The sequence below is a fragment of the Mesoplodon bidens genome (genome assembly GCF_964165515.1).
Source record: "Mesoplodon bidens genome assembly, chromosome: 8".
In the NCBI taxonomy this organism is placed as follows: Eukaryota; Metazoa; Chordata; class Mammalia; order Artiodactyla; family Ziphiidae; genus Mesoplodon; species Mesoplodon bidens.
The window spans coordinates 64,658,765-64,682,097 of record NC_138165.1 but is presented as its reverse complement, the minus strand read 5'-3'; positions in this window follow the sequence as shown (position 1 = coordinate 64,682,097).

Genomic DNA, 23,333 nt, shown 5'->3' with positions numbered 1-23,333 from the left:
TGACAGTCAAAGTGGAAAAATAGTTTAAAAAATAAGAACAAAGCATCTGAAATCTGTGGGATAAGATCAAAATATCTAACATGTGCATTTGGTGTCTCTGGCAGAGAAGGGAGAGAGAATGGAGCAGAAGAACTATTTGAGCAGGTAGCAGCTGAGAGCTTTCATCAATGATAAAAATACACGCTCGTAAATCAAAAGCCAGCAAATCCCAAGCAAGATAAATACAAAAAGAAAAATCAGACCTAGGTGCATCATAGTGAAAATGACCAAATAAACATTAATAGCTGATATAAAAAGTTACTAGAGGAAAAATAGAAATATTACATACAGAAAACAATGATACAAATGAAGGATGGCTGCTTAGCAGACATTACAAGCCCAAAAAACAATGCAATACAATCTTTAGAGTGCTTCAAAAAAAGAACTGCCAACCTAGAATTCTATGGGTTGACCAAAAAGTTCGTTTGGATTTTTCCATAGCATGTGGAACTTTCACTTCAAATACCATATCTTCTGTTAAGACTTCCACACATAATAAGCACACAATAATATAGATTTAATGAATGAGTAGAATCATGCAGACTCTGATTGTACCTTCCTATGAAAGTTGGTGCTTATTACATCAAGTATTACATTTTCTACCACACCGTTAAGTTATAATTTGTGTTTTATTTATTTTATTTTCTACTGTATTGCCATAGCTTTGATGACAAATGCCACATTTTAGTCCCCTTTCTTTAAAATTTGATCTGCTATGTAATAAGCACAGTGGGTCTATTAAATCTTTATTTAAGTAGAATATTCTATAGAATTAAAAAGATTGTATAACCACTTTTTGCAATTTTATGGATTATTGGGTTTTTGAAGATTGTACAGTAGTTCCCCCCTTATCCACAGGTGATGCTTTCCAAGACCCCCAGTGGATGTTTGAAACGGCAACTAGTACTGGACCCTGTAAATACTATGCTTTTTTCTATACATACATACCTGCGTACTTATGAAAGTCAAGAATCTTCACATTTTCAATTAAAGGAAGCACTTTACAGCTTCTCTTTGGTGGATCCGAATTGCCATCATCACTACTCCTTTGCTTAGGACCATTAGTAAGAAAAATGAGGGTTACTTGAACACAAGCACTGCGATACCACAGCAGTCAACCTGAAAACCCAGGTGGCTATCAAGTGGCTAATGGTCAAGTAACATACACTGGATAAAGGGATGAGTTATGTCCCAAGTGAGATGGAACCAGACAGTGAGAGATTTCATCATGTTACTCAGAACAGCACTCAATTCCAAACTTATGAATTGTCTATTTCTGGAATTTTTCATTTAATATTTTCAGACCTTGGTTGACTGGGAGTAACTAAAACCGTAGAAAGTGAAACTGTGAATAAGGGGGGACTACACTAAAAATATGAATAAATGAATTTACATATAAATAGATGAAGAGAATTCAAGGAATTTATGAATTCCTCTCCAAGCTTCTGGGAAAAAAAAGTACCAATTAATTTCAGCTGTGAATGTGTTCAGAAAAGAGATTCCATGAAGTGGCCTGGTTCATTAAGAGTATAGAAATCACACACACATATACACACACAGAAGCACAAGTTTAGAAACATAGAAACACTATAGATTTAGGAAACATTTGACAGACCACTCTGATGAGCCAAGCTTGCAAGCTGAAATAAATAGCTCTCCTTAAAACAATATGTCAAACTGTAAGATGAAATGATGGGACAAAAAGATACCAGGCACTACAGAGGAACTCCAGCCAAAACCCAACAACAGCTTTACCTGTGGGTCATGTGAAAGCTTTTACAGAAAACCCTGAATCTTAAATTTATAACCAAATATGACAGGTAGGGATGACTTAAGTGATAACACTCTTAAATAAGAAAGGAAAGAGTATTTATTATTCAAGTTTTATAGGCTTGTATATGCTATTTCTCCAGCAACAAATCAAATTAACAGTTAAACTGTTCAGGTTCAGTCCACATAGTTAATTAGAATGAAATTATTAACTAGTTGTAATTTAGTTGATAATTGATTTCAGCCAACTCTTTGGATTATTTATTATCAAGCCATATAAGATCAATTGGTCAATCCTTTTTAAATTCCCTAATTATGATGACGTATTATAAGCATGTTTTTTCTGTTTATATCTTTAAAGTTGTAGCCTTTTATTTTAGAAAACTATCTTAGAAAATCTGCAGATTGTATTTTTTCTTCTACAATTTAGGAGACTGGCAAATATTAATTTACAAATAACTAAGTTAACTGCCAAAGTGATAATATCCATGTCTTACATAGCCTAGGGGAAGAATTCTGAATGTGCAATTCCTACAAAGTGCTGTATAAAATGCATTCTGTGTCAAATAACATTGAGTAATATGGCATACTATATTTCCCCTCTCTATTAAAGGCTCTGAGAAGTTCTACAGTAAAAAATTCTTTAACATATTTTAACCGAGTATTTCTTACATATGTCTAATGAAATGCCATCATTACACTGCTCAGACAGTAATAGTGATCTTAGGTTCAGATTAACAAATCAAACTTCTTGAGGCACAAGAGTCCTTACTCAGTACTGAATTTATTTAGCCTTTCAAAGGGGTACAGGATACACAATAAAACAACAGGCATGGTGAGGACAAATTGAAATCATAATGGGGTATTCATAGTTCAGGCATACAAAATTGAGTCAGGAAGCCATTGAGGATCTGACTCAGACATCCCTGCACCACTGAGAACTTGAACTTTTTGTGAACTATACCAAAGCCAAGGACCCCAGATGTTTTAAAAACAACATCTGCCAGCTGCAAACTTGTGGTCTCAAAGTTGTTCCCCCTTGTAAGTATGCAAGCATTTCAGACCCCAACCATTAACAAGCAATCATTACTTCTTTTCAGCTCCAATTATAATTATTGATCAACAACTCATGTAACATTGTGAGGTGTTTTTTTTTTTTTTTTGACTTTATAAGCCTCCCCCTCTTTGTAGTCTGGAGGAAGCAGCTCAAGTGCTTTTTGAATCTGTCTACTCCTACCAAACCCCCAATAAATATCTATTTATTTCAATTAGGTCTCCATTTCTGAAATCTTGATTAATGGTTAAAGCCAAATATCCCCAAGTTACTCTGTACCTGGGAGGTGATGACCCCAAAAGACCATGAAAATGAAGTTGAAGAGAAACTGAATGGGAGCAGACAACCTCAATTTAGGCAAGATGTCAGCTCTGTCATCCCTCCAGATCAAGGGTAGGTAACTATGTAGTTTCTATTTTCCAAGTTTCATCTTATCAATACCAGTTAATTAGAACTTGATAAACTATTTCAACAATAATATATAGCTGCTTGATGTGTGCATCATCCTCAGCTGTTTTTCATTACCTCTGATATCAGTACATTCCTAGAAATTCTGTATTGGTGTTTCATGGAAAATTTTATCAGTTGTCCCTGAGAGTAGAAGAAATTTCACACAATATTCTGTTAACTATTATCTGTTACCAAGTAAACATTATTATTTTAAAATATCCCTGGGGCACAATTTAGGAATTAAATTAATTAATCTTCACATAAATTAACTAAAATATTATATTAGAATCCTTCTTTGAACTATTTATGCTTGGACATGTATTGCATTTAATATGTTTGTTATGATCTTGAAGATGGAATAATGTGATTAATTTGGCTTGTTTTAGATCACCTAGTCATTTGCTCATGTACCATGTAGATCAAACAGAATTATTACACAAAGAGTATAGGTTGGTCACTCCCCAGAAAAGGTGGATAATTTTTTAAAATATTGGTAATTTAAAAAAATAAAGACTTTTTGTTCCAGAGTTTTGCTGGAACAAAAACTCTTTATTTCTAATCAATATGTATGTACATGTGTGTATGTATATATGCACATGCTAATATATGTGAAAAATGTTTTAGTTACTATGAGGAATAAAGATAGATAAGATAATGATTCTACCTCATGAGCTTACACAACATGGGAATGAAAAAAATACTTAAAAGATACCAGATATTAAAATAACTAACTAAAAGTGTAAGTTCAGAGGAATTTCAAATTATTCAGATTTGAAACAGTTAGTGAATGGTGTATGTAGAAAGTGATATTTAATTTGGGTTCCAGTAGTAGGTGACTATTCCAATAGAAATATGTAAGTAATCAGATTTTCAGAGAGAAATATCAAGGAATAAATGCATAGAAGTTGGAAACTAACAAGGCATATCTATACTGTTTGGATAGTAGAGTTATGGAAAATAGAACCAGACAGTTATGTTTAAATTGTGCCTTTGAGTAAAAAAGTCTGTACATCATCCAGCAACCAACTAGAAACTATGGATAAAGAGCGTGACATCATCAGAATGTAATTAGGATCAATTTAAGATCCATAACTGTACAACATATAGAAATAAGTGTAGACACAAATGGGCATTGTAAGGTAAGGAAAAAGGAATTATTCCACTAAGACCTCAAGCTTAAGATGTAAAATAGAGATTAAAAATATTTCACTGTATAATGAGGCACAAAATAGTGAATATTTTAGGTCATTTAATTTTACCTATGTGTCAAGCAGACTGCTTAATTATTCGCTATGCTGTATAAAAATGTTTATAGCTTCTTCACTGAGAAAGAAAATTACCTTATCAGATACACAGCATTGAAGAAAGGCCTGTATATAGTATTTCCATTTTCAGCAATAGCTAAAAACTACTAAAAAGGCTGCACAAAATATGTTTTACGAATTCTCCTTAAAAATATCAAAGAACTGACATTGCAGTTTAAAGCTGACAGGATACCCTAAGAAAAAGAACAAACTCTGATTGCTACATTGAGTATTATATGACTGAACTCACATTTGTCCGGAAGTATTGATAATCCAAACAAATTTGATTTGTGCTTTGGTAGACTTACACAGGGCTGGAATAGAAATCAAGGGACAACAGTGTTTGCATACAGTGGGGAAGTTAAGAGGAGACGTTCTCACCCTGATTTGAAGCACCAAAGTGCCACAGCCCTAGTATTATTGTAAAATAATATCTTCCAGGGCATTTTAAAGATTGTCATGTCACTGAACATATCATGGGAGAAAAGAACAGGGTATAAACATATTTGACTCAGATCATCGGTGACTACAAGAACCTAAAGCTATGAATTTAGTGATATTTATTACTAAGCACCCTGGCATTGGTAAAGGCAGAAGGAAATATTCTCTAATGAGGAAATTAAAAAAAGAAAAAACAAAAATTTTTATCCTAAGCCAAGAATTTCCAACAATAATGAGTGGCATACAGATGATAAACACCTTAGCAGATGAGGCACCACGTGTAAAAACAATTAGAATCAAAAACAGCAGGAAGAAGCCCACAAAGTTTTCAGTTTTGGAATTCTTAGACATAGGTTACAAAACAATTCTAATTATTAAAAAATTTAAAAGATAAGCTTGAAAATGTTTTCAGGTTTCAGACACAATAAAATGAAAGCTAACATTAGGAAACAAAAAACACTTGGAAAAGCAGGAAATAAATTTTTAAAATGATAAATATACTACTTAAAAGCAGAAACTGAACTGAACGTTTCAACATAGAATTAGTCACAGCTAATTTTATCTTTCTGATACCACTGTCCTCCTTAATTTGATGTCTGTTCTAGAATTAAACTGTGAGGAACGTTTATTAAACTTGGTATATTTATATACGCTTAGTTGCTATGGTGCTTGTGCTTGGATATTAAAGAAATCTATTTTGTGTATCAAAAATAATAACTTACCTTGGTATTTTTAAGTATGATATTTCCCAGTCAGTGACTGAATTTGATCATTGCTATGGGCCAAAGGATCTTTCTCATGCTCATAATGAATAATAAAAATAATTATTTTTTCCCATTTAAAAGCATTTCTCCTTCACCCATCAATGAAAATACTTATGTATTATTATTTGCATATATATTGGTTCATATGTTCACCAACTTTAATATAACCATATATCTCAAGTCATAATGGATTGCTTGCTGACATTCTAGATAGCATTAAATAACCAGTTTATATGAAGTAATGGATAGCACCGTCTTCCTGGTTTTCTGATCAATTGCCTTAGGAATTATTCTTTCTTGTTTGAGCACATTTGCCAATTTAACAAAACCATGGATCTTTATTTGTTTTTTATTAAGCTCATAATCTGATCATTGGTCTTATCCAAGATGGTTTTTAAAAAGCTCCCTTATATATGCCATGATGAATGAATTAAAGAAAGCCCCAACATACCTATGAAGTACAAAGTAGATAGCCACTTTAAAAATCAAAACCTGCAGCCACTGTAGTCAAGTTTCAAATTCTTATATTAAAGCACTTGAGTCGCCTTTAGAAATCTTGTTGGGATCTTTTTAGGGGGTAACCTCAAAAGCACTTTTTCCTAACAAACTATAATCTATTTTTTTCCACTAAGTCTGGGTTATTTATTTATTTATTTGGCTAATATTTTTAAGATGGATTCTTCCAAGGGACTCCTGTCAACATTGAAAACTAGCATTTTTCATTGCTTGTTTCTGGCTGGTATGTGTTCCTGAAACAATAACTAGTGATTAAAATTAAGTAACTGAGAGAACATACTGATGGAATAAAATTCATATTTTAAGGCAAGACAAGAAAAATTTAAACATAATTTCTTCTCTGTCCATTTAGGCCTCCTCCCTCCCCTCTAGTGTGCATTGTACATCTGCATTATGCATTAACCAGACCTCCCCAATGGCAGAAACAACTGATCAACCATGAAGATCAATTTCTCTTCTTCTGACACCAGACATGTTAACTCCTTAGAAGATAACATTACTTACTTACAACCTTATTAATGTTACTAGCTATATTACTTGTATTCTTCCTATTTTAAAAGATTATTTTTTCTTTCATTACCAGTGTGTGACTGAGCCTCCAATAAAAATAATGATGACTAGGGGACTTGAAACAATTGACCAAATATATAGTTCCACAAGATCAATGATTGTAATAGTGTAACTCTGGATATGGGAAGAAGCAACAAGAGGGAGCCATTTCCTGAACCCTAACAGATTAGTAACACAGGTGGTCCAGAGGCTTTTGGCTACTGTTAACTGGGTCTGGTCCAGTAATAGCACATGGAGTGTCCTATCAAGGAAATCCTTACCTGACCTGGGAATGAGCATTCCTAGTGCAGTGGGACAATTGGTTACAAAATGCCTCCCAAACCTTGGTTGAAATTAAGAACAAAAGGGAGATGATTGTAAAATGATGTTGCCCACCATCCAGTTCTATAAGAACCAAGTCATTACCACTGCAGTCGCTGACTTACAATACACTGTGAAAGGAATTCAGGGCGAAGATCAGGATGAGGCATTTTGTGATCTGGGAAAACTGACAGCACTGGCCCTCAGACAGTTAAATCTTTTCAGGAGAGAAATTTATGAACCCAGTTTCTTGCATCTTACCGTTACTTAGAAAAACACTGAAACCATTAACTAAGATATCTGTTCCTTGTGAATAGCAGTAACCTTCTACCAAGATGTGTGCTTGATTGCATATATACTGGTTTCTCCCCCTATCCCCATACCTCTTCAGAACAGTCCTCAGAGCTTTCTGAAAGACTGTCCCCTGGGTTATAATCCTCAGGTTAGCTCTAATAAAATTGTCCAATTTCTGTCTTTGATTATTGATTAATATTTTCATGGACAATACTATATAACACGAGAAACTTTTAAAGAACTGTAAGGTACAGCAACTCTATCTGAAAGATCAGTGGGGGAAAACTTTACCCTTTATTTGGGCACATGTGGTAGTTGTTTGACCTTGGATAAATTCCATCATTTGGGGGGGAATCAAGTTATTTTAAGGGTAAACTAAGAGATCCTGTGTGTTACTCAACCTCTTTTTGTGGTTTTGTAACTTTTTTTTTTTTGTAACTTTTTAATGACTGCTGTTTAATAATTTTAGCAACCTGGGGTCTGTGTGCCAGTATAAATTTACAAAGAAAAGGAGACAGATGCCATCGCCCAGGTTATAGGTACCTAATAAGATGGATGGTTCTCAAAGCTAGAAACTAACCCAAATCTGTGACTGGTTATATCCTAGTTAAGGGGCCTTGCAGTAGCCAGTTTAATGGAGAACACCTGGGCAATTATTACATTGGCTCCATCAGCTTTTTAACCCTAAAACCACATTACAGTCATTAGGGAGAACTACTTTCACATGTTTTGAAGAAGGCATTAAAGTGGAGACAAGATTGGTCCTGGGCAGATTGTAACCCAGAGTGACTTCTGGCCCCTTCATGCCCATTTCTAAATCTCTTCCTTCGGTGTCACCCCTTCTTCATCCTTCTGTGTCCAGTGCTCTCACACAGTCCTTCTGACTGCCGCAATTTCTGTGTTGATTCTCCCAGGCCTGCCTCACTGCCCCCGCCCTAAGTCTTCCAGAACTTCAAACTATTTGCTCTCTCCTCTCTCACCCCTCTCCCTTAAAACTTCCATTCATTCAAGACGGATAATCCCAGCAAGTTAAAGAATTTATTGATCTAATTCGCACTCAGTTTCAATGACTCATTTGGACAGGGGACTGGCATTGACTTTCAAATGTGACTCTCCAATGGTGGTATAATTTCTGAGTGTGGGCTATTCCCATACCACCAAGCAATTCTCTGACACCAGCTGGATGTTCTACAATTCAGCTCACTTCTGACACTTAAGAGCTCAGTCCTTCGAGACTGCCCCACCCTTTCCCCACTCTAGGCACCAATCCAAGTCCAGGTTATCACCTGTGCTCCTGTCTGGCTATAGATCGGAGGTTCCAATGACCCCCTCCTTGGGTTTGCTTAATTTACTGAAGCGGCTCACAGAAGAACACAGAGAAACATTTTACTTACTTGCTCACCAATCTATTATAAAAGGATGTAACTGAAGAACAACCAGATGGAAGAGATGCATAGGGCAAGGTATGGGGAAAGGGGGCTGAGCTTCCTCTCCCTATCTGAGAGAGCCACTCTCCCCAAATCTCCATGCGTTCACCAACTGGGAAACTCTCCAAAACTTGTCCTTTGGGTTTTTATGGAGGCTTCATTACTTAGGCAAGAGTAATTAAATCACTAGCCATTGGTGATTGATTCTCTGTCCAACCCCTATCTCTCCTCTGCAGAAGTTTCGGGACAGAGGCTGGGAAAGGGGTGATGGGGGAGGACTGAGAGTTCAAAACTCTCTAATCACGTGGTTGCAAAGTTACTCCATTAACATAACAAAAGACACCTCGTTTGCCCTCAACACTTAAGAAACTGAGGATTTTAGGAGTTCTCTGCCAGAACTGGGGGCGAATACTAAATATATATTTATTATAAATCATAATATCACAGGTGTCTTTTAGGGAAAAAATAACACAGGGCAAACAACGTTAAAAAACTGGCTGCAGGACTTTTCGGATCCTTTAGTATATGCTAATGGGCATTTAATAGCTATACATAGAAGATTTCATCCAAATTTTCCAGTATTATTTGATAATAGAATTTTAATATCTCAAAAAGCACTTTAAAATCTAACGTTCATTGAAACACATGCTCAGAACTGTTGACATATACTATCATTTTAATGATGCATAGCATAAAAATGTTAGAAATCACCATGATTTATTTAATTTTTCTCTATAAATTGATGTTTAAATTATTTCCAATCTTGCTGTTACAAATATTGGTGAAATAAACTTACTTGTATCAAAACCTTATTTCTCTAAGATAAATTGTCTTTTAATTAACTGCCAACTCTTTGCTTAGATTGCATCCATGGCTTCTCTGGCAACTCACTTCAGCAATCAGAACAGTGGGATTATCTTCAGCAGTGTCGAAACCAACATCAGAAATTCCTTCCATGTCATGACCGGTAGATTTTGGGCCCTGGTATAGGTGAGAGGTAAAAATAAATGACTGGATTAATCAATTTAGCAACCAAGAGAAAGAAGGAAGGAAGTGGGGGAGGGAGGGAGGGAAGGAAGGGGCAGGGAACAAAGAAAGAAAGACCCTAAGGGAATTAAGAGTTCTTTGTGATTCTGGTTAAAACATATATATATATGAAAAGACAAAGACTTTTTTTGTTTGTTTGGTTTGGGTTTTTTTGTTGCAGTACTTGGGCCTCTCACTGTTGTGGCCTCTCCCGTTGCGGAGCACAGGCTCCGGACACGCAGGCTCAGCGGCCATGGCTCACGGGCCCAGCCACTCTGCTGCATGTGGGATCTTCCCGGACTGGGGCACGAACTCGTGTCCCCTGCATTGGCAGGCGGACTCTCAACCACTGCACCACCAGGGAAGCCTGACAAAGACATTTTAAAAAGTCATGACGACCATGGGCTACTTAGATTATTAACTCATTCAAACAGAACCAAGTAAACCTTAAGGGCGTAGTTACCTCTGCCTTGAAAAGCCCTTATTCTCACAGTTTAAATGTTTCATAACTGAGTTCATCCCCTCTCCTTTGCCACCACCCCAAGGAAGGCTGTATCCTTTTTTAAAAACATTAAAAAAATTTTTTTGGAGTACTTCTGTATTCCTTTCCTATTGCTGCTGTAACAAATTACTACAAACTAAGCTTAAAATGATACAAAATTATTCGGTAATAGTTCTGGAGGTCAGTACTTCAAAATCAGTCCAAGTGGGCTAAAGTCCAGGTATGGGCAGTGTTGGTTCCTCTGGAGAGCTCTAGGGCCTTGCCTCTTCCAGCGTTTAGAGGCTGTCACCATTCCCTGCCTATTGGCCACATCACCTCCATCTCTGCTTCCACTGTCACATCACTTTGTCTTCTCAGATTCTGACCTCCTTGGCTCTTTTATAGGGACAGAATGATTACCCTAGGCCCACCTGGATAATCCAGGATAATCTCCCCATCTCAAAACCTTGAATTTAATCACACCTGCAAAATCTCTTTTACCATATAAGTTAACAGTCACAGATCCTGGGGATTTTAGCTCATGAGCATACATGGGGGCCATTATTCAGTCCCCAACAACTTTCTTACTTTCTAGTGCCACAAACTGCTTCAAGCTCATATTGCATTTTCCCCTGTCCTAGCTCTGGAAATACCCATTTTCCCAGGGAGTCCTGGTCCCTTTTATTGGAGAGTAGTATTTAGAAACCAAGACTTGGATGCTAACTGTACTCATCACTATTAGGAGGTCACTGCTTCTATAATCTATTTTTAAATAATTTGTAAGAAAACTACAAATATGCTATTCTATGTCATTATTTTTTAAATGTGATCATAGATGAAAAATTGTCTCCTTCCTTTCTATGTCTATAGTATTAGCTCTTAATGCCAATACTAATTTCCTAGCTTGCTGAAAACAGTTCTATGCAAAACACATTTAATGAAGTCTGAACTAAAATAAGTTGTCTAATCCACCAGTTCTATGTTGTATCTCTCCTTAAGCTTGTGATGCTTACTATTAAACAGCATTCTTCTATAAGGATTCTTTTTTTTCTCTAAAATTTCTTCCTAGGCCAAATCAAACTTTCAGTCATTTCTGTGTTTAATTTGTGAATTTTTTTCAGGATAAATTTTTTTTTCACACAGCTGTTATTTTTAGTTTTCCAATTTTTTATCTTTTCCCCTTCCCTCCTCTTCACTTACAATTCAAGACACTCCCTTTTATTAGCCTCCCACTCAACTCCTCTCTGTTTACTTTACAGCTCTCAGTTATGCTATACACCTTATACACTCTAAGGTGAAACTTATACATGTGAATGAACACTAAAATATGTGAAAACAAAATAATTCTCTGTCTTCTTCCAATATACATTTGTGAGAAATATGCTGATTTGTCATTTTTCTGACACTCTGATGACAACCTGTCTTTAAGATCCAAGGTTAAAACAATAACTTGTTTGTTTTCTAGAATATTTTCATTCCCCTTTCTGTTATCTCCATACAATTAAAAAATATATAGAATATGTGAATACAATTTTTTACATTGTTTCAAAGCAGAAAAATGATAAATTCATCCATATTTTACCTCAATTTGTTACAATGTTTCTGCTCCTTTGTCATTTCTGGCACTCACCTTTGAATGAACAGAAATGAGGCCCACTCTGCCTCAAGAAAGAGTTTCAATAGCTGAAACTTACTGCTAATTTACATGATATTCTGGAAAGTTGTATTGTTCATTTTTATTTATAGATCTTAGTAAAATAACAACTATGCCTTGAATTTGAGCATATAAAATACCAACCTGTTATGTTATCATTTTGGAGAGGTTAAATCTATTAGGTCCAAATAAACACTCTCATAAGTCACCAACTTTGGCATAAATTCAAGATATTTTATATTTGGACACATTATAAACTTAAATACTTTTTCCTTTTACAAATGTCATTTGGATAAAGATAATATTTTAAAATGAATAGCCATAACATTGTTTTTATCTAATTTAAATATATAGGAGGGGTGAGATAGGGAGTGTGGGAGGGCGGGAGACGCAAGAGGGAAGGGATGTGGGAACAGATGTATATGTATGACTGATTCACATTGTTATAAAGCAGAAACTAATAATAATAATAATAATAATATATATATATATATATATATATATATATATATATATATATATATATATATATATATATATATATATATATATATATATATATAAAAGCCAGAGAGAGAAACAAACATAAGGTCCCTCAGGATACAATGAAAATGGATATGGAAAGCTAACTATGGATGCTACATAAGTAAGTGACCAATCGTAGGACACATTGAGTATTGTTTGCTTGTTTCCATTCACAAAAAACAAAGAACAAGGATCTTCCTGGGAAAAAAAATTAAATACCAGCCACTAGTAGATGTTCCTTTTGTTTTTTCTGTGAGTAATCCCCAAGTCATATTCAATTCCAGTGACACTGGGATGATCATAATTGTTAGGCCAGTTTTATTTGCAAGGTATCCCTTTCAGATTATATTGTAAATGTTGAAAATTGCCAATTAATTTGTTGTTTTTAAAATAAAATTAAACAAAATGAGATAGTTCAATTTGCTGATTAATGAGGATATAGGATTTGAGAATTGATGCCAAAGTCTCTGAATTGTTCAAAGCAGATAACCTGCAGGTTATATTTTATGTATTTTTCACACATTACTGTGGAGTCATATTTACATACCACACACACACACACAAAAGGAAAGTAAAGGAAGAAAATTGTGATTTAACTTTTGTGATATGTGAACAATGTTGGAATATTGGAGATTTCTTTCTTAATGGAGAGATAGGCAAAACTTATTTAAAAATCTCTCAGAATGGTCTTCTCTGAGGGTAATTCTTATAGAATTTCTACCATTTCAGAAGAGCTTTGACTCTGAACTTCATTTGCTATTCATAGTAAATAAAACTTATGAAAACACGATAAGACTAAATTGTAAGTGTCAATTTCTAAGGCCTAAAAAAGTTGATTTAGTTGATCAGTCTGTGATATGTCAAATAGCTCATCATTATTAGAGTATAAAATAAGTATAACATTATTTTCAAAGCAGAGCTTCATTCATTTGAAATGGCATTTCTGAAATACCGATGAAAGTCATAAAATGTTATTTCTGTATTATTAAATGTAATTACTTAGAATAAGCCATAATTATATGAAAAGTACAGGCATACCTCAAAGATATTGTGGGTTCAGTTTTAGTCACCACAACAAAGAAAATATCACAATAAAGCAAGTTACACAAATATTTTGGTTTTCCAGTGCATATGAAAGTTATGTTTATTCTACACTGTAGTCTATTAGTTATGCAATAACATATGTCTAAAAAACAATGTACATGCCTTAAATAAAAATCTCTTTATTGGGGGGACCTTCAAGATGGCAGAGGAGTAAGACATGGAGATCACCTTCATCCCCACAAATACATCAAAAATACATCTATATGTGGAACAGCTCCTACAGAACACCTACTGAACACTGGCAGAAACCTCAGACTTCCCAAAAGGCATGAAAGTCCCCACCTACCTGGCTAGGGCAAAAGAAAAAAGAAAAAACAGAGACAAAAGAATATGGACTGGGGGCTTCCCTAGTGGCACAGTGGTTGAGAGTCCGCCTGCCGATGCAGGGGATGCGGGTTCGTGCCACGGTCCGGGAGGATCCCACATGCCGTGGAGCGGCTGGGCCCGTGAGCCATGGCCGCTGAGCCTGCATGTCCGGAGCCTGTGCTCCGCATCGGGAGAGGCCACAACAGTGAGAGGCTGGAGTACCACAAAAAAAAAAAAAAAAAAAAAAAAAAAAGAATATGGACTGGACCTGCACCTCTGGGAGTGAGCTGTGAAAGAGAAAAAGTTTCCACACTAGGAAGCCCCTTCACTGGTGGAGACGGGGTGGGCAGGGAGGATGTTTTGGAGCCATGGAGGGGAGCACAGCAACAGTGGTGCGGAGGGCAAAGTGGAGAGATTCCCACACAGAGGATTGGTGTGGACCAGCACTCACCAGTCTGAGAGGCTTGTCTGCTTACCTGCCAGTCTGGGAGGGGCTGGGAGCTGAGGCTCAGGCTTCAGAGGTCAGATCCCAGAGAGAGGACTGGGGTTGGCTGCATGAAGACAGCCTGAAGGGGGTTAGTGTGCCACAGCTAGCCAGGAGGGGGTCCAGGAAAAAGTCTGGACCTGCCTAAGAGGCAAGAGATCATTGTTTCTGGATGCATGAGGAGAGGGGATTCCTTCCCTGTCTGCTCACAGAAGGCAGAGCACTGCCTTAACAAGCTCCAGAGATGGGCACAAACCACGGCTATCACTCGGATCCAAGAGACAAGCATGAAACTCTAATGCTGCTACTGCGACAACCAAGAATCCTGTGTGCAAGCACAGAGCACTATTCACACTCCCTGCCTGGGAGCCTGTACAGCCCACCACTGCCAGGGTCCCGTGATCCAAGGACAACTTCCCCAGCAGAACACATGGTGTGCCTCAGGCTGTTGCAATGTCACACCGGGCTCGGCCCACATTCCAATTATAACTACCATACCCTTCCCTCCCCCTGGCATGAGTAAGCAAGAGCCCCCTAATTAGCTGCTGGGGAACAGATGCCTGAGGGCGACCTACACTCAGAGGTGGGGCCAAAACCAAAGCTGAAGCCAGGAGCTGTGTGAACAAAGAACAGAAAGGGAAAGCTCTCCCTACAGCTTCCAGAGCAGCAGATTAAATCCCCACAGTCAACTTGAGGTACCCTGCATCTGTGGAATACCTGAATAGACAACAAATCATCCCAAAATTGAGACAGTGGACTTAGGGAGCAACTACAGACTTGGGGTTTGCTGGCTGCGACTGATTAGTTTCTGATTTTTCTGTTTATCTTAGCATAGGTTTTAGGGCTTGTTGTCATCGGTGGATTTCTTTATTGGTTAGGTTGCCTTCTTTTTTATTATTATTATATTTTTTATTTTAATAATTTTATTTTGATTTTTTATTATTTTTTTTCTTTCTTTTTTTTCTCCCTTTTCTTCTGAGCTGTCTGGCTGAGAGGGTCTTGGTGCTCCAGTCTGATGTCAGGCCTGAGCCTCTGAGGTGGGAGAACCGAGTTCAGAACATTGGACCACAAGAGACCTTCAGACCCCATGTATTATCAATCCACGAGAGCTCTCCCAGAGATCTCCATCTCAACACTAATACGCAGCTCCACCCAACGGCCTGCAAGCTCCAGTGCTGGATGCACCATGTCAAACAACTAGCAAGACAGGAACACAATGCCATCTATTAGCAGAGAGACCACCAAAAATCATATTAAGCTCACAGACACCCCAAAACACACCACTGGATGCAGCCCTGCCCACCAGAAAGACAAATTCCAGCCTCATCCACCAGAACACAGGCACCAGTCCCCTCCACCAGGAAGTCTACACCAGACACTGAACCAACCTTACCCACTGGGGGGAGACACCAAAAACTATAGGAATTATGAACATGCAGCCTGTGAAAAGGAGACCCCAAACACAATAAGATAAGCAAAATGGGAAGACAGAAAAATATGCAGCAGTTGAAGGAGCAAGGTAAAAACCCACAATGAAAGAAATGAAGAGGAAATAGGCAGTCTACCTGAAAAAGAGTTCAAAGTAACGATAGTAAACGTGATCCAAAGTCTTGAAAATAGAATGGAGAAAATATAAGAAACATTTAAAAAGAACCTAGAAGAACTAAAAGCAAACAAACAATGATGAACAACACAATAAATGAAATTAACAATTCTCTAGAAGGAATCAATAGCAGCATAACTGAGACAGAACAGATAAGTGACCTGGAAGATAAAATAGTGGAAATAACTATCACAGATCAGAATAAAGAAAAGTGAATGAAAAACACTGAGGACAGTCTCAGAGATCTCTGTAAAAAATTAAACACAACAATAGTCAAATTATAGGGGTCACAGAAGAAGAGAAAATGAAACGGTCAGGGAAAATATTTGAAGAGATTATAATTGAAAATTTCCATAACATGAGAAAGGAAATAATCATTCCAGAAAGCACAGAGATTTCCATACAGGATAAATGCAAGGAGAAACATGCAAAGACACATATTAATCAACCTATCAAAAACTAAATACCAAGAAAAAATATTAAAAGCAGCAAGGGAGAAACAACAATCCACAAGGGGATCCCCATAAGGTTAACAGCTGACCTTTTAGCAGAAACTGTGCAAGCCAGAAGAGAGTGGGAGGACATATTTAAAGTAATGAAAGGGAAAAACCTACAACCAATATTACTCTACCCAGCAAGGATCTCATTCAGATTCAACAGAGATATTAAAAACTTTACAGACAAGCAAAAGCTAAGAGAATTTAGCACCACCAAACCAGCTTTACAACAAATGCTAAAGGAACTTCTCTCGGATGGAAACACTAGACAAGGAAAAGACCTAGAAAAACAAATACAAAACAATTAAGAAAGAGGTAATAGGGACATACATATTGATAAATACCTTAAATGTAAATGGATTAAATGCTCCAAGCAAAAGACATAGACTGGCTGAATGGACACAAAAACAAGACCCGCACATATGCTGTCTACAAGAGAACCACTTCAGACCTAGGGACACATACAGACTGAAAGTGAGGAGATGGAGAAGATATTCCATGCAAATGGAAATCAAAAGAAAGCTGGAGTAGCGATTCTCATATCAGACAAATTCAACTTTAAAGTAAAGAGTATTTCAAGAGATGAAGAACAACACTACATAATGATCAAGGGATCAATCCAAGAAGAAGATATAACAATTGTAAATATTTATGCACCCAACATAAGAGCATCTCAATACATAAGGCAAATGCTAACAGCCATAAAAGGGGAAATTGACAGTAACACAATAATAGTGGGGGAGCTTATCATCCACTTTCACCAATGGACAGATCATCCCAAATGAAAATAAATAAGGAAACACAAGCTTTAAATGACACATTAAACAAGATGGACTTAACTGATATTTATAGGATATTCCATCCAAAAACAACAGAATACACTTTCCCTTCAAGTACTCATGGAACATTCTCCAGGATAGATCATATCTTGGGTCACAAATCAAGCCTTGGTAAATTTAAGAAAATTGAAATCATATCAAGTATCTTTTCCACTCAAAATGCTATGAGACTAGATATCAATTATAGGATAAAAACTGTAAAAAGTACAAACACATGGAGGCTAAACAATACACCATTAAATAATCAAGAGATCACTGAAGAAAGCAAAGAGGAAATGAAAAAATACCTAGAAACAAATGACAATGAAAGCATGATGACCCAAAACCTATGGGATGCAGCAAAAGCAGTTCTAAGAGGGAAATTTATAACAATATAATGCTACCTAAAGAAACAAGAAAAATCTCAAATAAAAAATGTAAGCTTACATGCAAAGCAATTAGAGAAAAAAGAACAAAAAATCCGCAAAGTTAGCTGATAAAAAGAAACCATAAACATCAGATCGGAAATAAATGAAAAAGAAATGAAGGAAACAATAACAAAATCAATCAAACTAAAAGCTGGTTCTTTGAGAAGAAAAACAAAATTAAAAAACCATTAGCCAGGGCTTCCCTGGTGGCGCAGTGGTTGAGAGTCCACCTGCCGGTGCAGGGGAAACGGGTTCGTGCCCCGGTCTGGGAGGATCCCACATGCTGCGGAGCGGCTGGGCCTGTGAGCCATGGCTGCTGGGCCTGTGCGTCCGGAGCCTGTGCTCCGCAACGGGAGAAGCCACAACAGTGAGAGGCCCACATACCGCAAAAAAAAAAAAAAAAAAAAAAAAAAAAAAAAACATTAGCCAAGCTTATCAAGAAAAAAATGTAGAAGACTCAATTCAACAGAATTACAAATGAAAAAGGAGAAGTAACAACTGACACTGTAGAAATACAAAGGATCATGAGAGATTACCACAAGTAACTATATGCCAATAAAATAGACACCTGGAAGAAATAGACAAAGTCTTAGAAAAGCACAACCTTCTGAGACTGAACCAGGAAGAAATAGAAAATATAAACAGACCAAACACAAGCACTGAAATTTAAACTGTGATTAAAAATCTTCCAACAACAAAAAAAGCCCAGGACAAGATGGCTTCACATGCAAATTCTATAAAACATCTAGAGAGGAGCTAACACTTATCCTTCTCAGAGTCTTCTATAATATTGCAGAGGGAGGAATAATCCCAAAGTCATTCTACGAGGCCAACATCACCCTGAAACCAAAACCAGACATAGATGTCACAAACAAAGAAAACTACAGGTCAATATCACTGATGAACATAGATGCAAAAATCCTCAACAAAATACTAGCAAACAGAATGCAACGGCACATTAAAAGGGTCATACACCATTATCAAGTGGGGTTTATCCCAGGAATGCAAGGATTCTTCAATACACACAAATCAATCAATGTGATACACCATATTAACAAATTGAAGGAGAAAACCATATGATCACCTCAATAGATGCAGAAAAAGCTTTTGACAAAATTCAACACATATTTATGATAAAAACTCTTCAGAAAGTATGCATGGAGAGAACTTACCTCAATGTAATAAGGCCATATATGCCAAACCCACAGCCAACATCATTCTCAATGGTGAAAAACTGAAACCATTTCCACTAAGATCAGGAATAAGTCAAGGTTGCCCACTATCACCACTATTATTCAAGATAAATATCTGTTTGGAAGTTTTAGCCACAGCAATCAGAGTAGAAAAGGAAATAAAAGGAATCCAAATCAGAAAAGAAGAAGTAAAACTCTCACTGTTTGCAGATGACTTGATACAATACATAGAGAATCCTAAAGTTTCTGCCAGAAAGCTACTAGAGCTAATCAGTGGATTTGGTACAGTAGCAGGATACAAAATTAATGCACAGAAATCTCCTGCATTCCTATACACTAATGATGAAACATCTGAAAGAGAAATTAAGGAAACACTCCCATTTACCAGTGCAAGAAAAAGAATAAAATACCTAGGAATAAACCTACCTAAGGAGACAAAAAACCTGTATGTAGAAAACTACAAGACATTGATGAAAGAAATTAAAGATGATACAAACAGATAGGGAGATATACCATGTTTTGGGTTGGAAGAATCAACATTGTGAAAATGACTGTACTACCCAAAGCAATCTACAGATTCAAGGCAATCCCTATCAAACTACCAATGACATTTTTCACAGAACTAGAGAAAAAATTTCACAATTTGTATGGAAACACAAAAGACCCCGGATAGCCAAAGCAATCTTGAGGAAGAAAAACGGAGCTGGAGGAATCAGGCTCCTAGACTTCAGACTCTACTACAAAGCTACATAATCAAGATAATATGGTACTGGCACAAACACAGAAATACAGACCAATGGAAGAGGATAGAAAGCCTAGAGATAAACCCACACACATATGGTCACCTTATCTTTGATAAAGGAGGCAAGAATGTACAATGGAGAAAAGACAGCCCCTTCAATAAGTGGTGCTGGGAAAACTGGACAGCTACATGGAAAAGAATGAAATTAGAACACTTTGTAACACCATACACAAAATAAACTCAAAATGGATTAAAGACTGAAATGTAAGGCCAGACACTATAAAACTCTTAGAGAAAAACATTGGAAGAACACTCTTTGGCATAAATCACAGCAAGATCCTTTCTGACCCACCTCCTAGAGAAATGGAAATAAAAACAAAAAGAAACAAATTGGACCGAATGAAACTTTTGCACAGCAAATGAAACCATAAACAAGAAGAAAACACAACCCTCAGAATGGGAGAAAATATTTGCAAATGAAGCAACTGACAAAGGATTAATCTCCAAAATATACAAGCAGCTCATGCAGCTCAATATCAATAAAACAAACAACCGAACCCCAAAATGGGCCAAAGATTTAAATAGACATTTCTTCAAAGAAGATATACAGATAGCCAATAAACATATGAAAGGATGCTCAACATCACTAATCATTAGAGAAATGCAAATTAAAATTACAATAAAGTATCACCTCACACCGGTCACAATGGCCATCATCAAAAAGTCTACAAACAATAAATGCTGGAAAGGGTGTGGAGAAAAGGAAACCCTCTTGCACTGTAGGTGGGAATGTAAATTGATACAGCCACTATGGAGAACAGTATGGACGTTAATTAAAAGACTAAAAATAGAACTACCATATGACCCAGAATTCCCACTACTGGGTATATACCCTGAGAAAACTATAATTCTAGAATAGTCATGTACCACAATCTTCACTGCAGCACTATTTACAATTGCCAGGACATGGAAGCAACCTAAGTGTCTATTGACAGATGACTGGATATAAAAGATGTGGAACATATATACAACGGAATATTACTCAGCCATAAAAAGAAACGAAATTGAGTTATTTGTAGTGAGGTGGATGGACCTAGAGTCTGTCATACAGAGTGAAGTAATTCAGAAAGAGAAAAACAGATACCATATGCTAACACATATATGTGGAATCTAAAAAGAAGAAAAATGATTCTGAACCAAGGGGTGGGACAGGAATAAAGACACAGACATAGAAAATGGACTTGAGGACATGGCAAGGGGGAAGGTTAAGCTGGGACGAAGTGAGAGAGTGGCATGGACATATATACACTACGAAATGTAAAATAGATTGCTAGTGAGAAGCAGCTGCATAGCACAGGGAGATCAGCTCAGTGCTTCATGTCCACCTAGAGGTGTGGGATAGGGATGGTGGGAAGGAGGGGAGATGGGGATATATGTATACATATAGCTGATTCACTTTGTTATACAGCAAAAAGTAACACAACATTGTAAAGCAATTATACTCCAGTAAAGATGTTAAATTTAAAAATAATTCTTTATTGCTAAAAAATGCTAATTGTTTTCTGAGCCTTTAAGGATTGGTAGTAGTAACATTAAACATTACTGATCATAATAGCAAATATAATAGTAATGAAAACATTTGAGATATTGAGCGAAATACCAAAAGATGACACAGAGAAACTAAAGGAGTAAACACCATTGGATAAATAGTGCTGATAGACTCGCTGGACACAGGGTTGCCACAAACTTTAAATTTGTGAAAAACACAATATCTCTTAAGTGCAATAAAGTGAAGCACAATAAAATGAAGTATATGTGTAAACACCTTCAGTGAATATGTTTTTTGAGTACTATTTATTAGATTTAGGAATAAAATTATTATGGTGAATACATTTCCAGAAATGCCAGGTTACAAGATGAGATGGACAAGATGAGATGAGACACAGTTCTACTTAGGTCCTATTTGAGAACATTAGAATCTGCAAATGTTGTTCTCAAAAGATCCATAGCTTCCATGAAATGTAACACTGAATTAGAAGCACTAAAATATAAAAATACACATTTTCCGAGGTAAAATGTATATAAGGTATAATAGCATAAAGCATATTATTCATTCTCAAGTAAAAATATACCCAACATTTTTAGCCATGATAGAACATTTTTATAGCATTTTTCTAGAAAAATGTGTGCTAGAAACATACAAGTTCTGGATTGACACATGCAATTAAAAAATACTTGTTGAAAAAAATTATAATTTTGTGAGTGATATGGGTGCTGACTATCACTACAGCAACAATCATATCAAAATATATAACTGTATCAGATCAACAAGTTTTAAACCTGAAATTTACATAGCTTACATATGCAAGTTACATATAGTCAAATATATTTCAATGAAAATATAAATAAATAAAAATACTTGTTGAATAAATGAAACAAACCATAAAATGTCATCTTAATCTTCTCCATCATTTTTCATCTGAGGAAACATGCAGTGATACAGTAAGAAGCCCAGGCCAGTCATTAGTAGGGCCAAGTCCTAGCTTGATCTTTTCATGCTTCCTATAATACTTTGCTGAATATATTAGAAATAACCTTGCTGAATATACTTGTCACCCTATCACCTTTTTTCTTTGCCATTGATTATCATCTACAGTGCTCCTGGTAGTTAAGAATATTTTAATAACATTGAATGCACTATAAAAAACATCCAAATTGCATATGTAATGCCTAAATCTTTCGAGAGTAGACAGAAATCTATGGACATTTGCACTTGAGAAAATCTTATTTCTAGTGCTGCAGCACAGTTGGGAGTGTGATCAAGTCTTGTTTCATCAGTATTGATCAATTTATTTTAAAATGAAACTTAAAAGTAAGATAAACCATGGAGTTTTAATTACACTGGAGATTTAAATGCTAACATACATTTTTTTCCCTAAGAAAAGTCTTACCATAATTTATTATTGTTCAGAAGGCTAGAGTATTCTTAAAATGGGTCACTCCATTGTCAGCATGTTCCAGATTAGCTGACTGACAGTACAGAAGAAAAAATAATTTGGAATTTAGCCGTGTTCATTTTAACTAATGGATCATATTCAAACAAGTTTTTGGCATGTAAAAAAAAATAATCCAATTCCCAAGTCAAGTCACTGTGTATTTAACATTTTGTTTAGCTAATAAAATTATCTTACTCTAGAATACATCTTCCTGATTTTTATGTGCTAATAACAGAATTAAAAATTTTTGTCTGTGTCACAGCATACTGCTGAGACATGAACACTGAGAATAAGCAGGAAAGATATTGAACAAATGTAATCACTTATATTTAATAACTAGAGACTGTATGGGGCATTCCCTTATTAAATATTTACCATCTGCTAGAAAACCAGATGGTCGAGTTGTTCTTTGATAATATGGTTCACAATAATGTATTAGCTTTGCTCTGCTATAAACAGAGCAAAAAAAATTTTTTTTAAATGAAAAGAAAAACAACCTTTTTACATCAAGATTTTAACCATTAAATTTTAATCTTTTAAAAGCTAA